Genomic DNA, 20060 nt, shown 5'->3' on the forward strand with positions numbered 1-20060 from the left:
AGAGTTTTCAAGCAGCTGCCGATAATTTGCCAGGACAGACCAAAGCGGCACATCGTCCACATCGTGCATGCCCGTCCAAACGAGAAGCAATTCAAAAGAAGACATAAGCAAGTTCTCAGATGATGTGGAGCACAAACCTTTGCGTCGATGCGTCCTAATTACCAGTCATTTCAGACAGCACAGTTTGATTCCATTACTCAGAGTGAACACAAAATTCAGAGTGTTTCCGCCAATGCTCCATCACCGAGTGCAATACGGAATGACGCGCTGGCAAGGTGAAGACACATCTGCTAGAAGATTGCTGGTGTAATCTTGTAAGCTCTGAGAAGGTCATTTCACCTCCTCAGAGGCTTTGTAGTGGACCAACTGGTGTGCAATGGGGAAAAAATTGGCAGGGGAAAGCAATGAGTACAGTAGCAAGAAGGTCCAGGAGCTACGGCGACTGGCTGACTAGCATTCACCCAATTAGATCAGGTAGCGGTCAGCTCAGCACCAACAGCAGTTCATCGACTGCTTTGCAGTGTGATTGATGCAATGAATTGTTGCAGTATCTGCAGTTACTATCCATAGCTAACACTGCTCCTGCTGTCATACGATGAACAGTGAAAATTTGCTGCTGCATTGGCCGGGAATCGAACCCGGGCCTCCCGCGTGGCAGGCGAGAATTCTACCACTGAACCACCAATGCTTGACGACCTCGCCCAATGTGGACTGACACGGTGTCAGGATGAACTTGACTTGTTTGCAGCAACAGCAATTTTGCCCTGAACTTCTTGTCTTGGGCGCGACTGAAGTACTGGCACAGAAAATGCAGTTGGACTGCGTGACTTAAGTCAGGATGGCCGAGCGGTCCAAGGCGCTGCGTTCAGGTCGCAGTCTCCTCTGGAGGCGTGGGTTCGAATCCCACTTCTGACACTGGTGTTTTAGATTGACATTGGACCCTGTAATCCAGACACCCCATGCATCGATATTCCAAGAATTTGCCATTAGTTGGTGAGTTGTCTATCTGTCACGTTCTAGACAGTACACGTTTAGCAGAGCAGGACGATGTTTATCACTCGAATCCCAATTCTGACACTGGTGTTTTAGATTGACATTGGACCCTGTAATCCAGACACCCCATGCATCGATATTCCAAGAATTTGCCATTAGTTGGTGAGTTGTCTATCTGTCACGTTCTAGACAGTACACGTTTAGCAGAGCAGGACGATGTTTATCACTCGAATCCCAATTCTGACACTGGTGTTTTAGATTGACATTGGACCCTGTAATCCAGACACCCCATGCATCGATATTCCAAGAATTTGCCATTAGTTGGTGAGTTGTCTATCTGTCACGTTCTACACAGTACAAGTTTAGCAGAGCAGGAGGATGTTTATCACTCACAGCTCAGTGACAACTCTATACTTTAAAAAGTGTCCTCTGTTGCCAAAGTAAAAGCCTTTTCTGTAAGACATAACCTCAGAACTGCCCTGCCGTCCAATTGACGTGCCATAACTCACCCACGCAGCAGTCCTCGTTAGTATAGTGGACAGTATCTCCGCCTGTCACGCGGAAGACCGGGGTTCGATTCCCCGACGGGGAGAGTAGAGTTTTCAAGCAGCTGCCGATAATTTGCCAGGACAGACCAAAGCGGCACATCGTCCACATCGTGCATGCCCGTCCAAACGAGAAGCAATTCAAAAGAAGACATAAGCAAGTTCTCAGATGATGTGGAGCACAAACCTTTGCGTCGATGCGTCCTAATTACCAGTCATTTCAGACAGCACAGTTTGATTCCATTACTCAGAGTGAACACAAAATTCAGAGTGTTTCCGCCAATGCTCCATCACCGAGTGCAATACGGAATGACGCGCTGGCAAGGTGAAGACACATCTGCTAGAAGATTGCTGGTGTAATCTTGTAAGCTCTGAGAAGGTCATTTCACCTCCTCAGAGGCTTTGTAGTGGACCAACTGGTGTGCAATGGGGAAAAAATTGGCAGGGGAAAGCAATGAGTACAGTAGCAAGAAGGTCCAGGAGCTACGGCGACTGGCTGACTAGCATTCACCCAATTAGATCAGGTAGCGGTCAGCTCAGCACCAACAGCAGTTCATCGACTGCTTTGCAGTGTGATTGATGCAATGAATTGTTGCAGTATCTGCAGTTACTATCCATAGCTAACACTGCTCCTGCTGTCATACGATGAACAGTGAAAATTTGCTGCTGCATTGGCCGGGAATCGAACCCGGGCCTCCCGCGTGGCAGGCGAGAATTCTACCACTGAACCACCAATGCTTGACGACCTCGCCAAATGTGGACTGACACGGTGTCAGGATGAACTTGACTTGTTTGCAGCAACAGCAATTTTGCCCTGAACTTCTTGTCTTGGGCGCGACTGAAGTACTGGCACAGAAAATGCAGTTGGGCTGCGTGACTTAAGTCAGGATGGCCGAGCGGTCCAAGGCGCTGCGTTCAGGTCGCAGTCTCCTCTGGAGGCGTGGGTTCGAATCCCACTTCTGACACTGGTGTTTTAGATTGACATTGGACCCTGTAATCCAGACACCCCATGCATCGATATTCCAAGAATTTGCCATTAGTTAGTGAGTTGTCTATCTGTCACGTTCTAGACAGTACACGTTTAGCAGAGCAGGACGATGTTTATCACTCGAATCCCAATTCTGACACTGGTGTTTTAGATTGACATTGGACCCTGTAATCCAGACACCCCATGCATCGATATTCCAAGAATTTGCCATTAGTTGGTGAGTTGTCTATCTGTCACGTTCTAGACAGTACACGTTTAGCAGAGCAGGAGGATGTTTATCACTCGAATCCCAATTCTGACACTGGTGTTTTAGATTGACATTGGACCCTGTAATCCAGACACCCCATGCATCGATATTCCAAGAATTTGCCATTAGTTGGTGAGTTGTCTATCTGTCACGTTCTAGACAGTACACGTTTAGCAGAGCAGGAGGATGTTTATCACTCGAATCCCAATTCTGACACTGGTGTTTTAGATTGACATTGGACCCTGTAATCCAGACACCCCATGCATCGATATTCCAAGAATTTGCCATTAGTTGGTGAGTTGTCTATCTGTCACGTTCTACACAGTACAAGTTTAGCAGAGCAGGAGGATGTTTATCACTCACAGCTCAGTGACAACTCTATACTTTAAAAAGTGTCCTCTGTTGCCAAAGTAAAAGCCTTTTCTGCAAGACATAACCTCAGAACTGCCCTGCCGTCCAATTGACGTGCCATAACTCACCCACGCAGCAGTCCTCGTTAGTATAGTGGACAGTATCTCCGCCTGTCACGCGGAAGACCGGGGTTCGATTCCCCGACGGGGAGAGTAGAGTTTTCAAGCAGCTGCCGATAATTTGCCAGGACAGACCAAAGCGGCACATCGTCCACATCGTGCATGCCCGTCCAAACGAGAAGCAATTCAAAAGAAGACATAAGCAAGTTCTCAGATGATGTGGAGCACAAACCTTTGCGTCGATGCGTCCTAATTACCAGTCATTTCAGACAGCACAGTTTGATTCCATTACTCAGAGTGAACACAAAATTCAGAGTGTTTCCGCCAATGCTCCATCACCGAGTGCAATACGGAATGACGCGCTGGCAAGGTGAAGACACATCTGCTAGAAGATTGCTGGTGTAATCTTGTAAGCTCTGAGAAGGTCATTTCACCTCCTCAGAGGCTTTGTAGTGGACCAACTGGTGTGCAATGGGGAAAAAATTGACAGGGGAAAGCAATGAGTACAGTAGCAAGAAGGTCCAGGAGCTACGGCGACTGGCTGACTAGCATTCACCCAATTAGATCAGGTAGCGGTCAGCTCAGCACCAACAGCAGTTCATCGACTGCTTTGCAGTGTGATTGATGCAATGAATTGTTGCAGTATCTGCAGTTACTATCCATAGCTAACACTGCTCCTGCTGTCATACGATGAACAGTGAAAATTTGCTGCTGCATTGGCAGGGAATCGAACACGGGCCTCCCGCGTGGCAGGCGAGAATTCTACCACTGAACCACCAATGCTTGACGACCTCGCCAAATGTGGACTGACACGGTGTCAGGATGAACTTGACTTGTTTGCAGCAACAGCAATTTTGCCCTGAACTTCTTGTCTTGGGCGCGACTGAAGTACTAGCACAGAAAATGCAGTTGGGCTGCGTGACTTAAGTCAGGATGGCCGAGCGGTCCAAGGCGCTGCGTTCAGGTCGCAGTCTCCGCTGGAGGCGTGGGTTCGAATCCCACTTCTGACACTGGTGTTTTAGATTGACATTGGACCCTGTAATCCAGACACCCCATGCATCGATATTCCAAGAATTTGCCATTAGTTGGTGAGTTGTCTATCTGTCACGTTCTAGACAGTACACGTTTAGCAGAGCAGGACGATGTTTATCACTCGAATCCCAATTCTGACACTGGTGTTTTAGATTGACATTGGACCCTGTAATCCAGACACCCCATGCATCGATATTCCAAGAATTTGCCATTAGTTGGTGAGTTGTCTATCTGTCACGTTCTAGACAGTACACGTTTAGCAGAGCAGGACGATGTTTATCACTCGAATCCCAATTCTGACACTGGTGTTTTAGATTGACATTGGACCCTGTAATCCAGACACCCCATGCATCGATATTCCAAGAATTTGCCATTAGTTGGTGAGTTGTCTATCTGTCACGTTCTAGACAGTACACGTTTAGCAGAGCAGGAGGATGTTTATCACTCGAATCCCAATTCTGACACTGGTGTTTTAGATTGACATTGGACCCTGTAATCCAGACACCCCATGCATCGATATTCCAAGAATTTGCCATTAGTTGGTGAGTTGTCTATCTGTCACGTTCTACACAGTACAAGTTTAGCAGAGCAGGAGGATGTTTATCACTCACAGCTCAGTGACAACTCTATACTTTAAAAAGTGTCCTCTGTTGCCAAAGTAAAAGCCTTTTCTGCAAGACATAACCTCAGAACTGCCCTGCCGTCCAATTGACGTGCCATAACTCACCCACGCAGCAGTCCTCGTTAGTATAGTGGACAGTATCTCCGCCTGTCACGCGGAAGACCGGGGTTCGATTCCCCGACGGGGAGAGTAGAGTTTTCAAGCAGCTGCCGATAATTTGCCAGGACAGACCAAAGCGGCACATCGTCCACATCGTGCATGCCCGTCCAAACGAGAAGCAATTCAAAAGAAGACATAAGCAAGTTCTCAGATGATGTGGAGCACAAACCTTTGCGTCGATGCGTCCTAATTACCAGTCATTTCAGACAGCACAGTTTGATTCCATTACTCAGAGTGAACACAAAATTCAGAGTGTTTCCGCCAATGCTCCATCACCGAGTGCAATACGGAATGACGCGCTGGCAAGGTGAAGACACATCTGCTAGAAGATTGCTGGTGTAATCTTGTAAGCTCTGAGAAGGTCATTTCACCTCCTCAGAGGCTTTGTAGTGGACCAACTGGTGTGCAATGGGGAAAAAATTGGCAGGGGAAAGCAATGAGTACAGTAGCAAGAAGGTCCAGGAGCTACGGCGACTGGCTGACTAGCATTCACCCAATTAGATCAGGTAGCGGTCAGCTCAGCACCAACAGCAGTTCATCGACTGCTTTGCAGTGTGATTGATGCAATGAATTGTTGCAGTATCTGCAGTTACTATCCATAGCTAACACTGCTCCTGCTGTCATACGATGAACAGTGAAAATTTGCTGCTGCATTGGCCGGGAATCGAACACGGGCCTCCCGCGTGGCAGGCGAGAATTCTACCACTGAACCACCAATGCTTGACGACCTCGCCAAATGTGGACTGACACGGTGTCAGGATGAACTTGACTTGTTTGCAGCAACAGCAATTTTGCCCTGAACTTCTTGTCTTGGGCGCGACTGAAGTACTGGCACAGAAAATGCAGTTGGGCTGCGTGACTTAAGTCAGGATGGCCGAGCGGTCCAAGGCGCTGCGTTCAGGTCGCAGTCTCCGCTGGAGGCGTGGGTTCGAATCCCACTTCTGACACTGGTGTTTTAGATTGACATTGGACCCTGTAATCCAGACACCCCATGCATCGATATTCCAAGAATTTGCCATTAGTTGGTGAGTTGTCTATCTGTCACGTTCTAGGCAGTACACGTTTAGCAGAGCAGGACGATGTTTATCACTCGAATCCCAATTCTGACACTGGTGTTTTAGATTGACATTGGACCCTGTAATCCAGACACCCCATGCATCGATATTCCAAGAATTTGCCATTAGTTGGTGAGTTGTCTATCTGTCACGTTCTACACAGTACAAGTTTAGCAGAGCAGGAGGATGTTTATCACTCACAGCTCAGTGACAACTCTATACTTTAAAAAGTGTCCTCTGTTGCCAAAGTAAAAGCCTTTTCTGCAAGACATAACCTCAGAACTGCCCTGCCGTCCAATTGACGTGCCATAACTCACCCACGCAGCAGTCCTCGTTAGTATAGTGGACAGTATCTCCGCCTGTCACGCGGAAGACCGGGGTTCGATTCCCCGACGGGGAGAGTAGAGTTTTCAAGCAGCTGCCGATAATTTGCCAGGACAGACCAAAGCGGCACATCGTCCACATCGTGCATGCCCGTCCAAACGAGAAGCAATTCAAAAGAAGACATAAGCAAGTTCTCAGATGATGTGGAGCACAAACCTTTGCGTCGATGCGTCCTAATTACCAGTCATTTGAGACAGCACAGTTTGATTCCATTACTCAGAGTGAACACAAAATTCAGAGTGTTTCCGCCAATGCTCCATCACCGAGTGCAATACGGAATGACGCGCTGGCAAGGTGAAGACACATCTGCTAGAAGATTGCTGGTGTAATCTTGTAAGCTCTGAGAAGGTCATTTCACCTCCTCAGAGGCTTTGTAGTGGACCAACTGGTGTGCAATGGGGAAAAAATTGGCAGGGGAAAGCAATGAGTACAGTAGCAAGAAGGTCCAGGAGCTACGGCGACTGGCTGACTAGCATTCACCCAATTAGATCAGGTAGCGGTCAGCTCAGCACCAACAGCAGTTCATCGACTGCTTTGCAGTGTGATTGATGCAATGAATTGTTGCAGTATCTGCAGTTACTATCCATAGCTAACACTGCTCCTGCTGTCATACGATGAACAGTGAAAATTTGCTGCTGCATTGGCCGGGAATCGAACCCGGGCCTCCCGCGTGGCAGGCGAGAATTCTACCACTGAACCACCAATGCTTGACGACCTCGCCAAATGTGGACTGACACGGTGTCAGGATGAACTTGACTTGTTTGCAGCAACAGCAATTTTGCCCTGAACTTCTTGTCTTGGGCGCGACTGAAGTACTGGCACAGAAAATGCAGTTGGGCTGCGTGACTTAAGTCAGGATGGCCGAGCGGTCCAAGGCGCTGCGTTCAGGTCGCAGTCTCCTCTGGAGGCGTGGGTTCGAATCCCACTTCTGACACTGGTGTTTTAGATTGACATTGGACCCTGTAATCCAGACACCCCATGCATCGATATTCCAAGAATTTGCCATTAGTTGGTGAGTTGTCTATCTGTCACGTTCTACACAGTACAAGTTTAGCAGAGCAGGAGGATGTTTATCACTCACAGCTCAGTGACAACTCTATACTTTAAAAAGTGTCCTCTGTTGCCAAAGTAAAAGCCTTTTCTGCAAGACATAACCTCAGAACTGCCCTGCCGTCCAATTGACGTGCCATAACTCACCCACGCAGCAGTCCTCGTTAGTATAGTGGACAGTATCTCCGCCTGTCACGCGGAAGACCGGGGTTCGATTCCCCGACGGGGAGAGTAGAGTTTTCAAGCAGCTGCCGATAATTTGCCAGGACAGACCAAAGCGGCACATCGTCCACATCGTGCATGCCCGTCCAAACGAGAAGCAATTCAAAAGAAGACATAAGCAAGTTCTCAGATGATGTGGAGCACAAACCTTTGCGTCGATGCGTCCTAATTACCAGTCATTTGAGACAGCACAGTTTGATTCCATTACTCAGAGTGAACACATAATTCAGAGTGTTTCCGCCAATGCTCCATCACCGAGTGCAATACGGAATGACGCGCTGGCAAGGTGAAGACACATCTGCTAGAAGATTGCTGGTGTAATCTTGTAAGCTCTGAGAAGGTCATTTCACCTCCTCAGAGGCTTTGTAGTGGACCAACTGGTGTGCAATGGGGAAAAAATTGGCAGGGGAAAGCAATGAGTACAGTAGCAAGAAGGTCCAGGAGCTACGGCGACTGGCTGACTAGCATTCACCCAATTAGATCAGGTAGCGGTCAGCTCAGCACCAACAGCAGTTCATCGACTGCTTTGCAGTGTGATTGATGCAATGAATTGTTGCAGTATCTGCAGTTACTATCCATAGCTAACACTGCTCCTGCTGTCATACGATGAACAGTGAAAATTTGCTGCTGCATTGGCCGGGAACCCGGGCCTCCCGCGCGCCTCCCGCGTGGCAGGCGAGAATTCTACCACTGAACCACCAATGCTTGACGACCTCGCCAAATGTGGACTGACACGGTGTCAGGATGAACTTGACTTGTTTGCAGCAACAGCAATTTTGCCCTGAACTTCTTGTCTTGAGCGCGACTGAAGTACTGGCACAGAAAATGCAGTTGGGCTGCGTGACTTAAGTCAGGATGGCCGAGCGGTCTAAGGCGCTGCGTTCAGGTCGCAGTCTCCTCTGGAGGCGTGGGTTCGAATCCCACTTCTGACACTGGTGTTTTAGATTGACATTGGACCCTGTAATCCAGACACCCCATGCATCGATATTCCAAGAATTTGCCATTAGTTGGTGAGTTGTCTATCTGTCACGTTCTAGACAGTACACGTTTAGCAGAGCAGGACGATGTTTATCACTCGAATCCCAATTCTGACACTGGTGTTTTAGATTGACATTGGACCCTGTAATCCAGACACCCCATGCATCGATATTCCAAGAATTTGCCATTAGTTGGTGAGTTGTCTATCTGTCACGTTCTAGACAGTACAAGTTTAGCAGAGCAGGAGGATGTTTATCACTCGAATCCCAATTCTGACACTGGTGTTTTAGATTGACATTGGACCCTGTAATCCAGACACCCCATGCATCGATATTCCAAGAATTTGCCATTAGTTGGTGAGTTGTCTATCTGTCACGTTCTACACAGTACAAGTTTAGCAGAGCAGGAGGATGTTTATCACTCACAGCTCAGTGACAACTCTATACTTTAAAAAGTGTCCTCTGTTGCCAAAGTAAAAGCCTTTTCTGCAAGACATAACCTCAGAACTGCCCTGCCGTCCAATTGACGTGCCATAACTCACCCACGCAGCAGTCCTCGTTAGTATAGTGGACAGTATCTCCGCCTGTCACGCGGAAGACCGGGGTTCGATTCCCCGACGGGGAGAGTAGAGTTTTCAAGCAGCTGCCGATAATTTGCCAGGACAAACCAAAGCGGCACATCGTCCACATCGTGCATGCCCGTCCAAACGAGAAGCAATTCAAAAGAAGACATAAGCAAGTTCTCAGATGATGTGGAGCACAAACCTTTGCGTCGATGCGTCCTAATTACCAGTCATTTGAGACAGCACAGTTTGATTCCATTACTCAGAGTGAACACAAAATTCAGAGTGTTTCCGCCAATGCTCCATCACCGAGTGCAATACGGAATGACGCGCTGGCAAGGTGAAGACACATCTGCTAGAAGATTGCTGGTGTAATCTTGTAAGCTCTGAGAAGGTCATTTCACCTCCTCAGAGGCTTTGTAGTGGACCAACTGGTGTGCAATGGGGAAAAAATTGGCAGGGGAAAGCAATGAGTACAGTAGCAAGAAGGTCCAGGAGCTACGGCGACTGGCTGACTAGCATTCACCCAATTAGATCAGGTAGCGGTCAGCTCAGCACCAACAGCAGTTCATCGACTGCTTTGCAGTGTGATTGATGCAATGAATTGTTGCAGTATCTGCAGTTACTATCCATAGCTAACACTGCTCCTGCTGTCATACGATGAACAGTGAAAATTTGCTGCTGCATTGGCCGGGAATCGAACCCGGGCCTCCCGCGTGGCAGGCGAGAATTCTACCACTGAACCACCAATGCTTGACGACCTCGCCAAATGTGGACTGACACGGTGTCAGGATGAACTTGACTTGTTTGCAGCAACAGCAATTTTGCCCTGAACTTCTTGTCTTGGGCGCGACTGAAGTACTGGCACAGAAAATGCAGTTGGGCTGCGTGACTTAAGTCAGGATGGCCGAGCGGTCCAAGGCGCTGCGTTCAGGTCGCAGTCTCCTCTGGAGGCGTGGGTTCGAATCCCACTTCTGACACTGGTGTTTTAGATTGACATTGGACCCTGTAATCCAGACACCCCATGCATCGATATTCCAAGAATTTGCCATTAGTTGGTGAGTTGTCTATCTGTCACGTTCTAGACAGTACACGTTTAGCAGAGCAGGACGATGTTTATCACTCGAATCCCAATTCTGACACTGGTGTTTTAGATTGACATTGGACCCTGTAATCCAGACACCCCATGCATCGATATTCCAAGAATTTGCCATTAGTTGGTGAGTTGTCTATCTGTCACGTTCTAGACAGTACACGTTTAGCAGAGCAGGAGGATGTTTATCACTCGAATCCCAATTCTTACACTGGTGTTTTAGATTGACATTGGACCCTGTAATCCAGACACCCCATGCATCGATATTCCAAGAATTTGCCATTAGTTGGTGAGTTGTCTATCTGTCACGTTCTACACAGTACAAGTTTAGCAGAGCAGGAGGATGTTTATCACTCACAGCTCAGTGACAACTCTATACTTTAAAAAGTGTCCTCTGTTGCCAAAGTAAAAGCCTTTTCTGCAAGACATAACCTCAGAACTGCCCTGCCGTCCAATTGACGTGCCATAACTCACCCACGCAGCAGTCCTCGTTAGTATAGTGGACAGTATCTCCGCCTGTCACGCGGATGACCGGGGTTCGATTCCCCGACGGGGAGAGTAGAGTTTTCAAGCAGCTGCCGATAATTTGCCAGGACAGACCAAAGCGGCACATCGTCCACATCGTGCATGCCCGTCCAAACGAGAAGCAATTCAAAAGAAGACATAAGCAAGTTCTCAGATGATGTGGAGCACAAACCTTTGCGTCGATGCGTCCTAATTACCAGTCATTTGAGACAGCACAGTTTGATTCCATTACTCAGAGTGAACACAAAATTCAGAGTGTTTCCGCCAATGCTCCATCACCGAGTGCAATACGGAATGACGCGCTGGCAAGGTGAAGACACATCTGCTAGAAGATTGCTGGTGTAATCTTGTAAGCTCTGAGAAGGTCATTTCACCTCCTCAGAGGCTTTGTAGTGGACCAACTGGTGTGCAATGGGGAAAAAATTGGCAGGGGAAAGCAATGAGTACAGTAGCAAGAAGGTCCAGGAGCTACGGCGACTGGCTGACTAGCATTCACCCAATTAGATGAGGTAGCGGTCAGCTCAGCACCAACAGCAGTTCATCGACTGCTTTGCAGTGTGATTGATGCAATGAATTGTTGCAGTATCTGCAGTTACTATCCATAGCTAACACTGCTCCTGCTGTCATACGATGAACAGTGAAAATATGCTGCTGCATTGGCCGGGAATCGAACCCGGGCCTCCCGCGTGGCAGGCGAGAATTCTACCACTGAACCACCAATGCTTGACGACCTCGCCAAATGTGGACTGACACGGTGTCAGGATGAACTTGACTTGTTTGCAGCAACAGCAATTTTGCCCTGAACTTCTTGTCTTGGGCGCGACTGAAGTACTGGCACAGAAAATGCAGTTGGGCTGCGTGACTTAAGTCAGGATGGCCGAGCGGTCTAAGGCGCTGCGTTCAGGTCGCAGTCTCCTCTGGAGGCGTGGGTTCGAATCCCACTTCTGACACTGGTGTTTTAGATTGACATTGGACCCTGTAATCCAGACACCCCATGCATCGATATTCCAAGAATTTGCCATTAGTTGGTGAGTTGTCTATCTGTCACGTTCTAGACAGTACACGTTTAGCAGAGCAGGAGGATGTTTATCACTCGAATCCCAATTCTGACACTGGTGTTTTAGATTGACATTGGACCCTGTAATCCAGACACCCCATGCATCGATATTCCAAGAATTTGCCATTAGTTGGTGAGTTGTCTATCTGTCACGTTCTAGACAGTACACGTTTAGCAGAGCAGGAGGATGTTTATCACTCGAATCCCAATTCTGACACTGGTGTTTTAGATTGACATTGGACCCTGTAATCCAGACACCCCATGCATCGATATTCCAAGAATTTGCCATTAGTTGGTGAGTTGTCTATCTGTCACGTTCTAGACAGTACACGTTTAGCAGAGCAGGACGATGTTTATCACTCGAATCCCAATTCTGACACTGGTGTTTTAGATTGACATTGGACCCTGTAATCCAGACACCCCATGCATCGATATTCCAAGAATTTGCCATTAGTTGGTGAGTTGTCTATCTGTCATGTTCTACACAGTACAAGTTTAGCAGAGCAGGAAGATGTTTATCACTCACAGCTCAGTGACAACTCTATACTTTAAAAAGTGTCCTCTGTTGCCAAAGTAAAAGCCTTTTCTGCAAGACATAACCTCAGAACTGCCCTGCCGTCCAATTGACGTGCCATAACTCACCCACGCAGCAGTCCTCGTTAGTATAGTGGACAGTATCTCCGCCTGTCACGCGGAAGACCGGGGTTCGATTCCCCGACGGGGAGAGTAGAGTTTTCAAGCAGCTGCCGATAATTTGCCAGGACAGACCAAAGCGGCACATCGTCCACATCGTGCATGCCCGTCCAAACGAGAAGCAATTCAAAAGAAGACATAAGCAAGTTCTCAGATGATGTGGAGCACAAACCTTTGCGTCGATGCGTCCTAATTACCAGTCATTTGAGACTAGGCCTGTCACGATAACAAATTTTGCTGGACGATAAATTGTCTCAGAAATTATTGCGATAAGCGATAATTTTGTCGTTCTGAGATAATTTTCATCTAATACAATGATAATGGTAGTTGTTACGTAATTTATTATTTTTTCACTGTGCTTCATGTTTGATACACGTTGTCGTCTGACTCGTTCATAGGAGAGAACGGGAGAGTTCGCTCAGTAGGTTTTAATTCAAAGCAAGACGTACAATGACAGAACGAGGTAGATTACTCCAGTAAAAGTAAGACTTAGTTTAATGACTTAGAAGTCGCCAAATGACTTACTTTAATGAATTTCGTTAGTTTATATAATGCAGATTTGTAAAATATTACTTTTATGAGGGTCACAGTCACAGACAATAAACTTAGCATTTGATAATTGTGGTAGCAGTGGTGCAGCAGATGTAATGAAGTCCACGCAGCACGCTGGATGCAAACTAATATTAAGCCTATAGCCTATTCATTATAATGTCCATGGACATACATTCAGTTATTTTGCCTTAATAATGACAAAATAATACACAAAAAATGGTCAGATTGGGAATAATGCGTGCAATCGCCGATGGACACCCCCCGATCGGACCAACCCTACTACCGGTTATTCTACAGGTCTATAGGCTACTATGAAATAAAAAATAAAAACTCTTTAAATATTTTATTAGCCGTACTCGAACTGGCAACTAGCTTTCTCTCTGCCTAGTGCCTACCGGTATACTTCTCAGCTGCACTCTGTGGTAGGCTACGCCAGGAGTCCCGCCTCCCCACACACCATGCGACTGACAAGTGACTGACATGGGGGTTCACTCATCGCTAGGACCCGAGAGAGAGACACGAGGAAAACAAACAAGCATGCAAATGGAATTTATCGCGGCCAGAAAAATTATCAAGCTAATTTTAATTATCATGCGATTAATTGATTTATTGAATATCACGACAGGCCTATTTGAGACAGCACAGTTTGATTCCATTACTCAGAGTGAACACAAAATTCAGAGTGTTTCCGCCAATGCTCCATCACCGAGTGCAATACGGAATGACGCGCTGGCAAGGTGAAGACACATCTGCTAGAAGATTGCTGGTGTAATCTTGTAAGCTCTGAGAAGGTCATTTCACCTCCTCAGAGGCTTTGTAGTGGACCAACTGGTGTGCAATGGGGAAAAAATTGGCAGGGGAAAGCAATGAGTACAGTAGCAAGAAGGTCCAGGAGCTACGGCGACTGGCTGACTAGCATTCACCCAATTAGATCAGGTAGCGGTCAGCTCAGCACCAACAGCAGTTCATCGACTGCTTTGCAGTGTGATTGATGCAATGAATTGTTGCAGTATCTGCAGTTACTATCCATAGCTAACACTGCTCCTGCTGTCATACGATGAACAGTGAAAATTTGCTGCTGCATTGGCCGGGAATCGAACCCGGGCCTCCCGCGTGGCAGGCGAGAATTCTACCACTGAACCACCAATGCTTGACGACCTCGCCAAATGTGGACTGACACGGTGTCAGGATGAACTTGACTTGTTTGCAGCAACAGCAATTTTGCCCTGAACTTCTTGTCTTGGGCAAGAACTGGCACAGAAAATGCAGTTGGGCTGCGTGACTTAAGTCAGGATGGCCGAGCGGTCTAAGGCGCTGCGTTCAGGTCGCAGTCTCCTCTGGAGGCGTGGGTTCGAATCCCACTTCTGACACTGGTGTTTTAGATTGACATTGGACCCTGTAATCCAGACACCCCATGCATCGATATTCCAAGAATTTGCCATTAGTTGGTGAGTTGTCTATCTGTCACGTTCTAGACAGTACACGTTTAGCAGAGCAGGACGATGTTTATCACTCGAATCCCAATTCTGACACTGGTGTTTTAGATTGACATTGGACCCTGTAATCCAGACACCCCATGCATCGATATTCCAAGAATTTGCCATTAGTTGGTGAGTTGTCTATCTGTCACGTTCTAGACAGTACACGTTTAGCAGAGCAGGAGGATGTTTATCACTCGAATCCCAATTCTGACACTGGTGTTTTAGATTGACATTGGACCCTGTAATCCAGACACCCCATGCATCGATATTCCAAGAATTTGCCATTAGTTGGTGAGTTGTCTATCTGTCACGTTCTAGACAGTACACGTTTAGCAGAGCAGGAGGATGTTTATCACTCGAATCCCAATTCTGACACTGGTGTTTTAGATTGACATTGGACCCTGTAATCCAGACACCCCATGCATCGATATTCCAAGAATTTGCCATTAGTTGGTGAGTTGTCTATCTGTCACGTTCTACACAGTACAAGTTTAGCAGAGCAGGAGGATGTTTATCACTCACAGCTCAGTGACAACTCTATACTTTAAAAAGTGTCCTCTGTTGCCAAAGTAAAAGCCTTTTCTGCAAGACATAACCTCAGAACTGCCCTGCCGTCCAATTGACGTGCCATAACTCACCCACGCAGCAGTCCTCGTTAGTATAGTGGACAGTATCTCCGCCTGTCACGCGGATGACCGGGGTTCGATTCCCCGACGGGGAGAGTAGAGTTTTCAAGCAGCTGCCGATAATTTGCCAGGACAGACCAAAGCGGCACATCGTCCACATCGTGCATGCCCGTCCAAACGAGAAGCAATTCAAAAGAAGACATAAGCAAGTTCTCAGATGATGTGGAGCACAAACCTTTGCGTCGATGCGTCCTAATTACCAGTCATTTGAGACAGCACAGTTTGATTCCATTACTCAGAGTGAACACAAAATTCAGAGTGTTTCCGCCAATGCTCCATCACCGAGTGCAATACGGAATGACGCGCTGGCAAGGTGAAGACACATCTGCTAGAAGATTGCTGGTGTAATCTTGTAAGCTCTGAGAAGGTCATTTCACCTCCTCAGAGGCTTTGTAGTGGACCAACTGGTGTGCAATGGGGAAAAAATTGGCAGGGGAAAGCAATGAGTACAGTAGCAAGAAGGTCCAGGAGCTACGGCGACTGGCTGACTAGCATTCACCCAATTAGATCAGGTAGCGGTCAGCTCAGCACCAACAGCAGTTCATCGACTGCTTTGCAGTGTGATTGATGCAATGAATTGTTGCAGTATCTGCAGTTACTATCCATAGCTAACACTGCTCCTGCTGTCATACGATGAACAGTGAAAATTTGCTGCTGCATTGGCCGGGAATCGAACCCGGGCCTCCCGCGTGGCAGGCGAGAATTCTACCACTGAACCACCAATGCTTGACGACCTCGCCAAATGTGGACTGACACGGTGTCAGGATGAACTTGACTTGTTTGCAGCAACAGCAATTTTGCCCTGAACTTCTTGTCTTGGGCGCGACTGAAGTACTGGCACAGAAAATGCAGTTGGGCTGCGTGACTTAAATCAGGATGGCCGAGCGGTCCAAGGCGCTGCGTTCAGGTCGCAGTCTCCTCTGGAGGCGTGGGTTCGAATCCCACTTCTGACACTGGTGTTTTAGATTGACATTGGACCCTGTAATCCAGACACCCCATGCATCGATATTCCAAGAATTTGCCATTAGTTGGTGAGTTGTCTATCTGTCACGTTCTAGACAGTACACGTTTAGCAGAGCAGGACGATGTTTATCACTCGAATCCCAATTCTGACACTGGTGTTTTAGATTGACATTGGACCCTGTAATCCAGACACCCCATGCATCGATATTCCAAGAATTTGCCATTAGTTGGTGAGTTGTCTATCTGTCACGTTCTAGACAGTACACGTTTAGCAGAGCAGGAGGATGTTTATCACTCGAATCCCAATTCTGACACTGGTGTTTTAGATTGACATTGGACCCTGTAATCCAGACACCCCATGCATCGATATTCCAAGAATTTGCCATTAGTTGGTGAGTTGTCTATCTGTCACGTTCTAGACAGTACACGTTTAGCAGAGCAGGAGGATGTTTATCACTCGAATCCCAATTCTGACACTGGTGTTTTAGATTGACATTGGACCCTGTAATCCAGACACCCCATGCATCGATATTCCAAGAATTTGCCATTAGTTGGTGAGTTGTCTATCTGTCACGTTCTACACAGTACAAGTTTAGCAGAGCAGGAGGATGTTTATCACTCACAGCTCAGTGACAACTCTATACTTTAAAAAGTGTCCTCTGTTGCCAAAGTAAAAGCCTTTTCTGCAAGACATAACCTCAGAACTGCCCTGCCGTCCAATTGACGTGCCATAACTCACCCACGCAGCAGTCCTCGTTAGTATAGTGGACAGTATCTCCGCCTGTCACGCGGAAGACCGGGGTTCGATTCCCCAACGGGGAGAGTAGAGTTTTCAAGCAGCTGCCGATAATTTGCCAGGACAGACCAAAGCGGCACATCGTCCACATCGTGCATGCCCGTCCAAACGAGAAGCAATTCAAAAGAAGACATAAGCAAGTTCTCAGATGATGTGGAGCACAAACCTTTGCGTCGATGCGTCCTAATTACCAGTCATTTGAGACAGCACAGTTTGATTCCATTACTTAGAGTGAACACAAAATTCAGAGTGTTTCCGCCAATGCTCCATCACCGAGTGCAATACGGAATGACGCGCTGGCAAGGTGAAGACACATCTGCTAGAAGATTGCTGGTGTAATCTTGTAAGCTCTGAGAAGGTCATTTCACCTCCTCAGAGGCTTTGTAGTGGACCAACTGGTGTGCAATGGGGAAAAAATTGGCAGGGGAAAGCAATGAGTACAGTAGCAAGAAGGTCCAGGAGCTACGGCGACTGGCTGACTAGCATTCACCCAATTAGATCAGGTAGCGGTCAGCTCAGCACCAATAGCAGTTCATCGACTGCTTTGCAGTGTGATTGATGCAATGAATTGTTGCAGTATCTGCAGTTACTATCCATAGCTAACACTGCTCCTGCTGTCATACGATGAACAGTGAAAATTTGCTGCTGCATTGGCCGGGAATCGAACCCGGGCCTCCCGCGTGGCAGGCGAGAATTCTACCACTGAACCACCAATGCTTGACGACCTCGCCAAATGTGGACTGACACGGTGTCAGGATGAACTTGACTTGTTTGCAGCAACAGCAATTTTGCCCTGAACTTCTTGTCTTGGGCGCGACTGAAGTACTGGCACAGAAAATGCAGTTGGGCTGCGTGACTTAAGTCAGGATGGCCGAGCGGTCTAAGGCGCTGCGTTCAGGTCGCAGTCTCCTCTGGAGGCGTGGGTTCGAATCCCACTTCTGACACTGGTGTTTTAGATTGACATTGGACCCTGTAATCCAGACACCCCATGCATCGATATTCCAAGAATTTGCCATTAGTTGGTGAGTTGTCTATCTGTCACGTTCTAGACAGTACACGTTTAGCAGAGCAGGAGGATGTTTATCACTCGAATCCCAATTCTGACACTGGTGTTTTAGATTGACATTGGACCCTGTAATCCAGACACCCCATGCATCGATATTCCAAGAATTTGCCATTAGTTGGTGAGTTGTCTATCTGTCACGTTCTAGACAGTACACGTTTAGCAGAGCAGGAGGATGTTTATCACTCGAATCCCAATTCTGACACTGGTGTTTTAGATTGACATTGGACCCTGTAATCCAGACACCCCATGCATCGATATTCCAAGAATTTGCCATTAGTTGGTGAGTTGTCTATCTGTCACGTTCTACACAGTACAAGTTTAGCAGAGCAGGAGGATGTTTATCACTCACAGCTCAGTGACAACTCTATACTTTAAAAAGTGTCCTCTGTTGCCAAAGTAAAAGCCTTTTCTGCAAGACATAACCTCAGAACTGCCCTGCCGTCCAATTGACGTGCCATAACTCACCCACGCAGCAGTCCTCGTTAGTATAGTGGACAGTATCTCCGCCTGTCACGCGGAAGACCGGGGTTCGATTCCCCAACGGGGAGAGTAGAGTTTTCAAGCAGCTGCCGATAATTTGCCAGGACAGACCAAAGCGGCACATCGTCCACATCGTGCATGCCCGTCCAAACGAGAAGCAATTCAAAAGAAGACATAAGCAAGTTCTCAGATGATGTGGAGCACAAACCTTTGCGTCGATGCGTCCTAATTACCAGTCATTTCAGACAGCACAGTTTGATTCCATTACTCAGAGTGAACACAAAATTCAGAGTGTTTCCGCCAATGCTCCATCACCGAGTGCAATACGGAATGACGCGCTGGCAAGGTGAAGACACATCTGCTAGAAGATTGCTGGTGTAATCTTGTAAGCTCTGAGAAGGTCATTTCACCTCCTCAGAGGCTTTGTAGTGGACCAACTGGTGTGCAATGGGGAAAAAATTGGCAGGGGAAAGCAATGAGTACAGTAGCAAGAAGGTCCAGGAGCTACGGCGACTGGCTGACTAGCATTCACCCAATTAGATCAGGTAGCGGTCAGCTCAGCACCAATAGCAGTTCATCGACTGCTTTGCAGTGTGATTGATGCAATGAATTGTTGCAGTATCTGCAGTTACTATCCATAGCTAACACTGCTCCTGCTGTCATACGATGAACAGTGAAAATTTGCTGCTGCATTGGCCGGGAATCGAACCCGGGCCTCCCGCGTGGCAGGCGAGAATTCTACCACTGAACCACCAATGCTTGACGACCTCGCCAAATGTGGACTGACACGGTGTCAGGATGAACTTGACTTGTTTGCAGCAACAGCAATTTTGCCCTGAACTTCTTGTCTTGGGCGCGACTGAAGTACTGGCACAGAAAATGCAGTTGGGCTGCGTGACTTAAGTCAGGATGGCCGAGCGGTCTAAGGCGCTGCGTTCAGGTCGCAGTCTCCTCTGGAGGCGTGGGTTCGAATCCCACTTCTGACACTGGTGTTTTAGATTGACATTGGACCCTGTAATCCAGACACCCCATGCATCGATATTCCAAGAATTTGCCATTAGTTGGTGAGTTGTCTATCTGTCACGTTCTAGACAGTACACGTTTAGCAGAGCAGGAGGATGTTTATCACTCGAATCCCAATTCTGACACTGGTGTTTTAGATTGACATTGGACCCTGTAATCCAGACACCCCATGCATCGATATTCCAAGAATTTGCCATTAGTTGGTGAGTTGTCTATCTGTCACGTTCTAGACAGTACACGTTTAGCAGAGCAGGAGGATGTTTATCACTCGAATCCCAATTCTGACACTGGTGTTTTAGATTGACATTGGACCCTGTAATCCAGACACCCCATGCATC

General features: G+C 47.4%; 1 protein-coding gene and 32 non-coding genes across 33 annotated transcripts in view; 24 read left to right on the forward strand and 9 right to left on the reverse strand.

Annotated features, from left to right (window-relative positions):
* The window catches only part of ldhd (lactate dehydrogenase D), a 98826-nt gene that overhangs the window by 29923 nt on the left and 48843 nt on the right, over nucleotides 1–20060 (forward strand). The window lies entirely within an intron of this gene.
* On the reverse strand, nucleotides 618–688 carry trnag-gcc (transfer RNA glycine (anticodon GCC)). The gene has a single exon. It is a non-coding gene; the product is annotated as a tRNA-Gly (tRNA).
* On the forward strand, nucleotides 833–915 carry trnal-cag (transfer RNA leucine (anticodon CAG)). Its single transcript has one exon. It is a non-coding gene; the product is annotated as a tRNA-Leu (tRNA).
* On the forward strand, nucleotides 1514–1585 carry trnad-guc (transfer RNA aspartic acid (anticodon GUC)). Its single transcript has one exon. It is a non-coding gene; the product is annotated as a tRNA-Asp (tRNA).
* On the reverse strand, nucleotides 2206–2276 carry trnag-gcc (transfer RNA glycine (anticodon GCC)). Its single transcript has one exon. It is a non-coding gene; the product is annotated as a tRNA-Gly (tRNA).
* Nucleotides 2421–2503, forward strand: trnal-cag (transfer RNA leucine (anticodon CAG)). The gene has a single exon. It is a non-coding gene; the product is annotated as a tRNA-Leu (tRNA).
* On the forward strand, nucleotides 3264–3335 carry trnad-guc (transfer RNA aspartic acid (anticodon GUC)). Its single transcript has one exon. It is a non-coding gene; the product is annotated as a tRNA-Asp (tRNA).
* Nucleotides 4171–4253, forward strand: trnal-cag (transfer RNA leucine (anticodon CAG)). Its single transcript has one exon. It is a non-coding gene; the product is annotated as a tRNA-Leu (tRNA).
* Nucleotides 5014–5085, forward strand: trnad-guc (transfer RNA aspartic acid (anticodon GUC)). Its single transcript has one exon. It is a non-coding gene; the product is annotated as a tRNA-Asp (tRNA).
* trnal-cag (transfer RNA leucine (anticodon CAG)) lies at nucleotides 5921–6003 on the forward strand. Its single transcript has one exon. It is a non-coding gene; the product is annotated as a tRNA-Leu (tRNA).
* On the forward strand, nucleotides 6440–6511 carry trnad-guc (transfer RNA aspartic acid (anticodon GUC)). Its single transcript has one exon. It is a non-coding gene; the product is annotated as a tRNA-Asp (tRNA).
* On the reverse strand, nucleotides 7132–7202 carry trnag-gcc (transfer RNA glycine (anticodon GCC)). The gene has a single exon. It is a non-coding gene; the product is annotated as a tRNA-Gly (tRNA).
* Nucleotides 7347–7429, forward strand: trnal-cag (transfer RNA leucine (anticodon CAG)). The gene has a single exon. It is a non-coding gene; the product is annotated as a tRNA-Leu (tRNA).
* Nucleotides 7704–7775, forward strand: trnad-guc (transfer RNA aspartic acid (anticodon GUC)). Its single transcript has one exon. It is a non-coding gene; the product is annotated as a tRNA-Asp (tRNA).
* trnal-cag (transfer RNA leucine (anticodon CAG)) lies at nucleotides 8617–8699 on the forward strand. The gene has a single exon. It is a non-coding gene; the product is annotated as a tRNA-Leu (tRNA).
* trnad-guc (transfer RNA aspartic acid (anticodon GUC)) lies at nucleotides 9298–9369 on the forward strand. Its single transcript has one exon. It is a non-coding gene; the product is annotated as a tRNA-Asp (tRNA).
* On the reverse strand, nucleotides 9990–10060 carry trnag-gcc (transfer RNA glycine (anticodon GCC)). The gene has a single exon. It is a non-coding gene; the product is annotated as a tRNA-Gly (tRNA).
* On the forward strand, nucleotides 10205–10287 carry trnal-cag (transfer RNA leucine (anticodon CAG)). The gene has a single exon. It is a non-coding gene; the product is annotated as a tRNA-Leu (tRNA).
* Nucleotides 10886–10957, forward strand: trnad-guc (transfer RNA aspartic acid (anticodon GUC)). The gene has a single exon. It is a non-coding gene; the product is annotated as a tRNA-Asp (tRNA).
* On the reverse strand, nucleotides 11578–11648 carry trnag-gcc (transfer RNA glycine (anticodon GCC)). The gene has a single exon. It is a non-coding gene; the product is annotated as a tRNA-Gly (tRNA).
* Nucleotides 11793–11875, forward strand: trnal-cag (transfer RNA leucine (anticodon CAG)). Its single transcript has one exon. It is a non-coding gene; the product is annotated as a tRNA-Leu (tRNA).
* trnad-guc (transfer RNA aspartic acid (anticodon GUC)) lies at nucleotides 12636–12707 on the forward strand. The gene has a single exon. It is a non-coding gene; the product is annotated as a tRNA-Asp (tRNA).
* On the reverse strand, nucleotides 14307–14377 carry trnag-gcc (transfer RNA glycine (anticodon GCC)). Its single transcript has one exon. It is a non-coding gene; the product is annotated as a tRNA-Gly (tRNA).
* On the forward strand, nucleotides 14515–14597 carry trnal-cag (transfer RNA leucine (anticodon CAG)). Its single transcript has one exon. It is a non-coding gene; the product is annotated as a tRNA-Leu (tRNA).
* Nucleotides 15358–15429, forward strand: trnad-guc (transfer RNA aspartic acid (anticodon GUC)). The gene has a single exon. It is a non-coding gene; the product is annotated as a tRNA-Asp (tRNA).
* trnag-gcc (transfer RNA glycine (anticodon GCC)) lies at nucleotides 16050–16120 on the reverse strand. The gene has a single exon. It is a non-coding gene; the product is annotated as a tRNA-Gly (tRNA).
* trnal-cag (transfer RNA leucine (anticodon CAG)) lies at nucleotides 16265–16347 on the forward strand. The gene has a single exon. It is a non-coding gene; the product is annotated as a tRNA-Leu (tRNA).
* On the forward strand, nucleotides 17108–17179 carry trnad-guc (transfer RNA aspartic acid (anticodon GUC)). The gene has a single exon. It is a non-coding gene; the product is annotated as a tRNA-Asp (tRNA).
* Nucleotides 17800–17870, reverse strand: trnag-gcc (transfer RNA glycine (anticodon GCC)). The gene has a single exon. It is a non-coding gene; the product is annotated as a tRNA-Gly (tRNA).
* Nucleotides 18015–18097, forward strand: trnal-cag (transfer RNA leucine (anticodon CAG)). Its single transcript has one exon. It is a non-coding gene; the product is annotated as a tRNA-Leu (tRNA).
* On the forward strand, nucleotides 18696–18767 carry trnad-guc (transfer RNA aspartic acid (anticodon GUC)). Its single transcript has one exon. It is a non-coding gene; the product is annotated as a tRNA-Asp (tRNA).
* trnag-gcc (transfer RNA glycine (anticodon GCC)) lies at nucleotides 19388–19458 on the reverse strand. The gene has a single exon. It is a non-coding gene; the product is annotated as a tRNA-Gly (tRNA).
* trnal-cag (transfer RNA leucine (anticodon CAG)) lies at nucleotides 19603–19685 on the forward strand. Its single transcript has one exon. It is a non-coding gene; the product is annotated as a tRNA-Leu (tRNA).

This window comes from Scomber japonicus, chromosome 5 (assembly GCF_027409825.1).
Source record: "Scomber japonicus isolate fScoJap1 chromosome 5, fScoJap1.pri, whole genome shotgun sequence".
Lineage (NCBI taxonomy): Eukaryota > Metazoa > Chordata > Actinopteri > Scombriformes > Scombridae > Scomber > Scomber japonicus.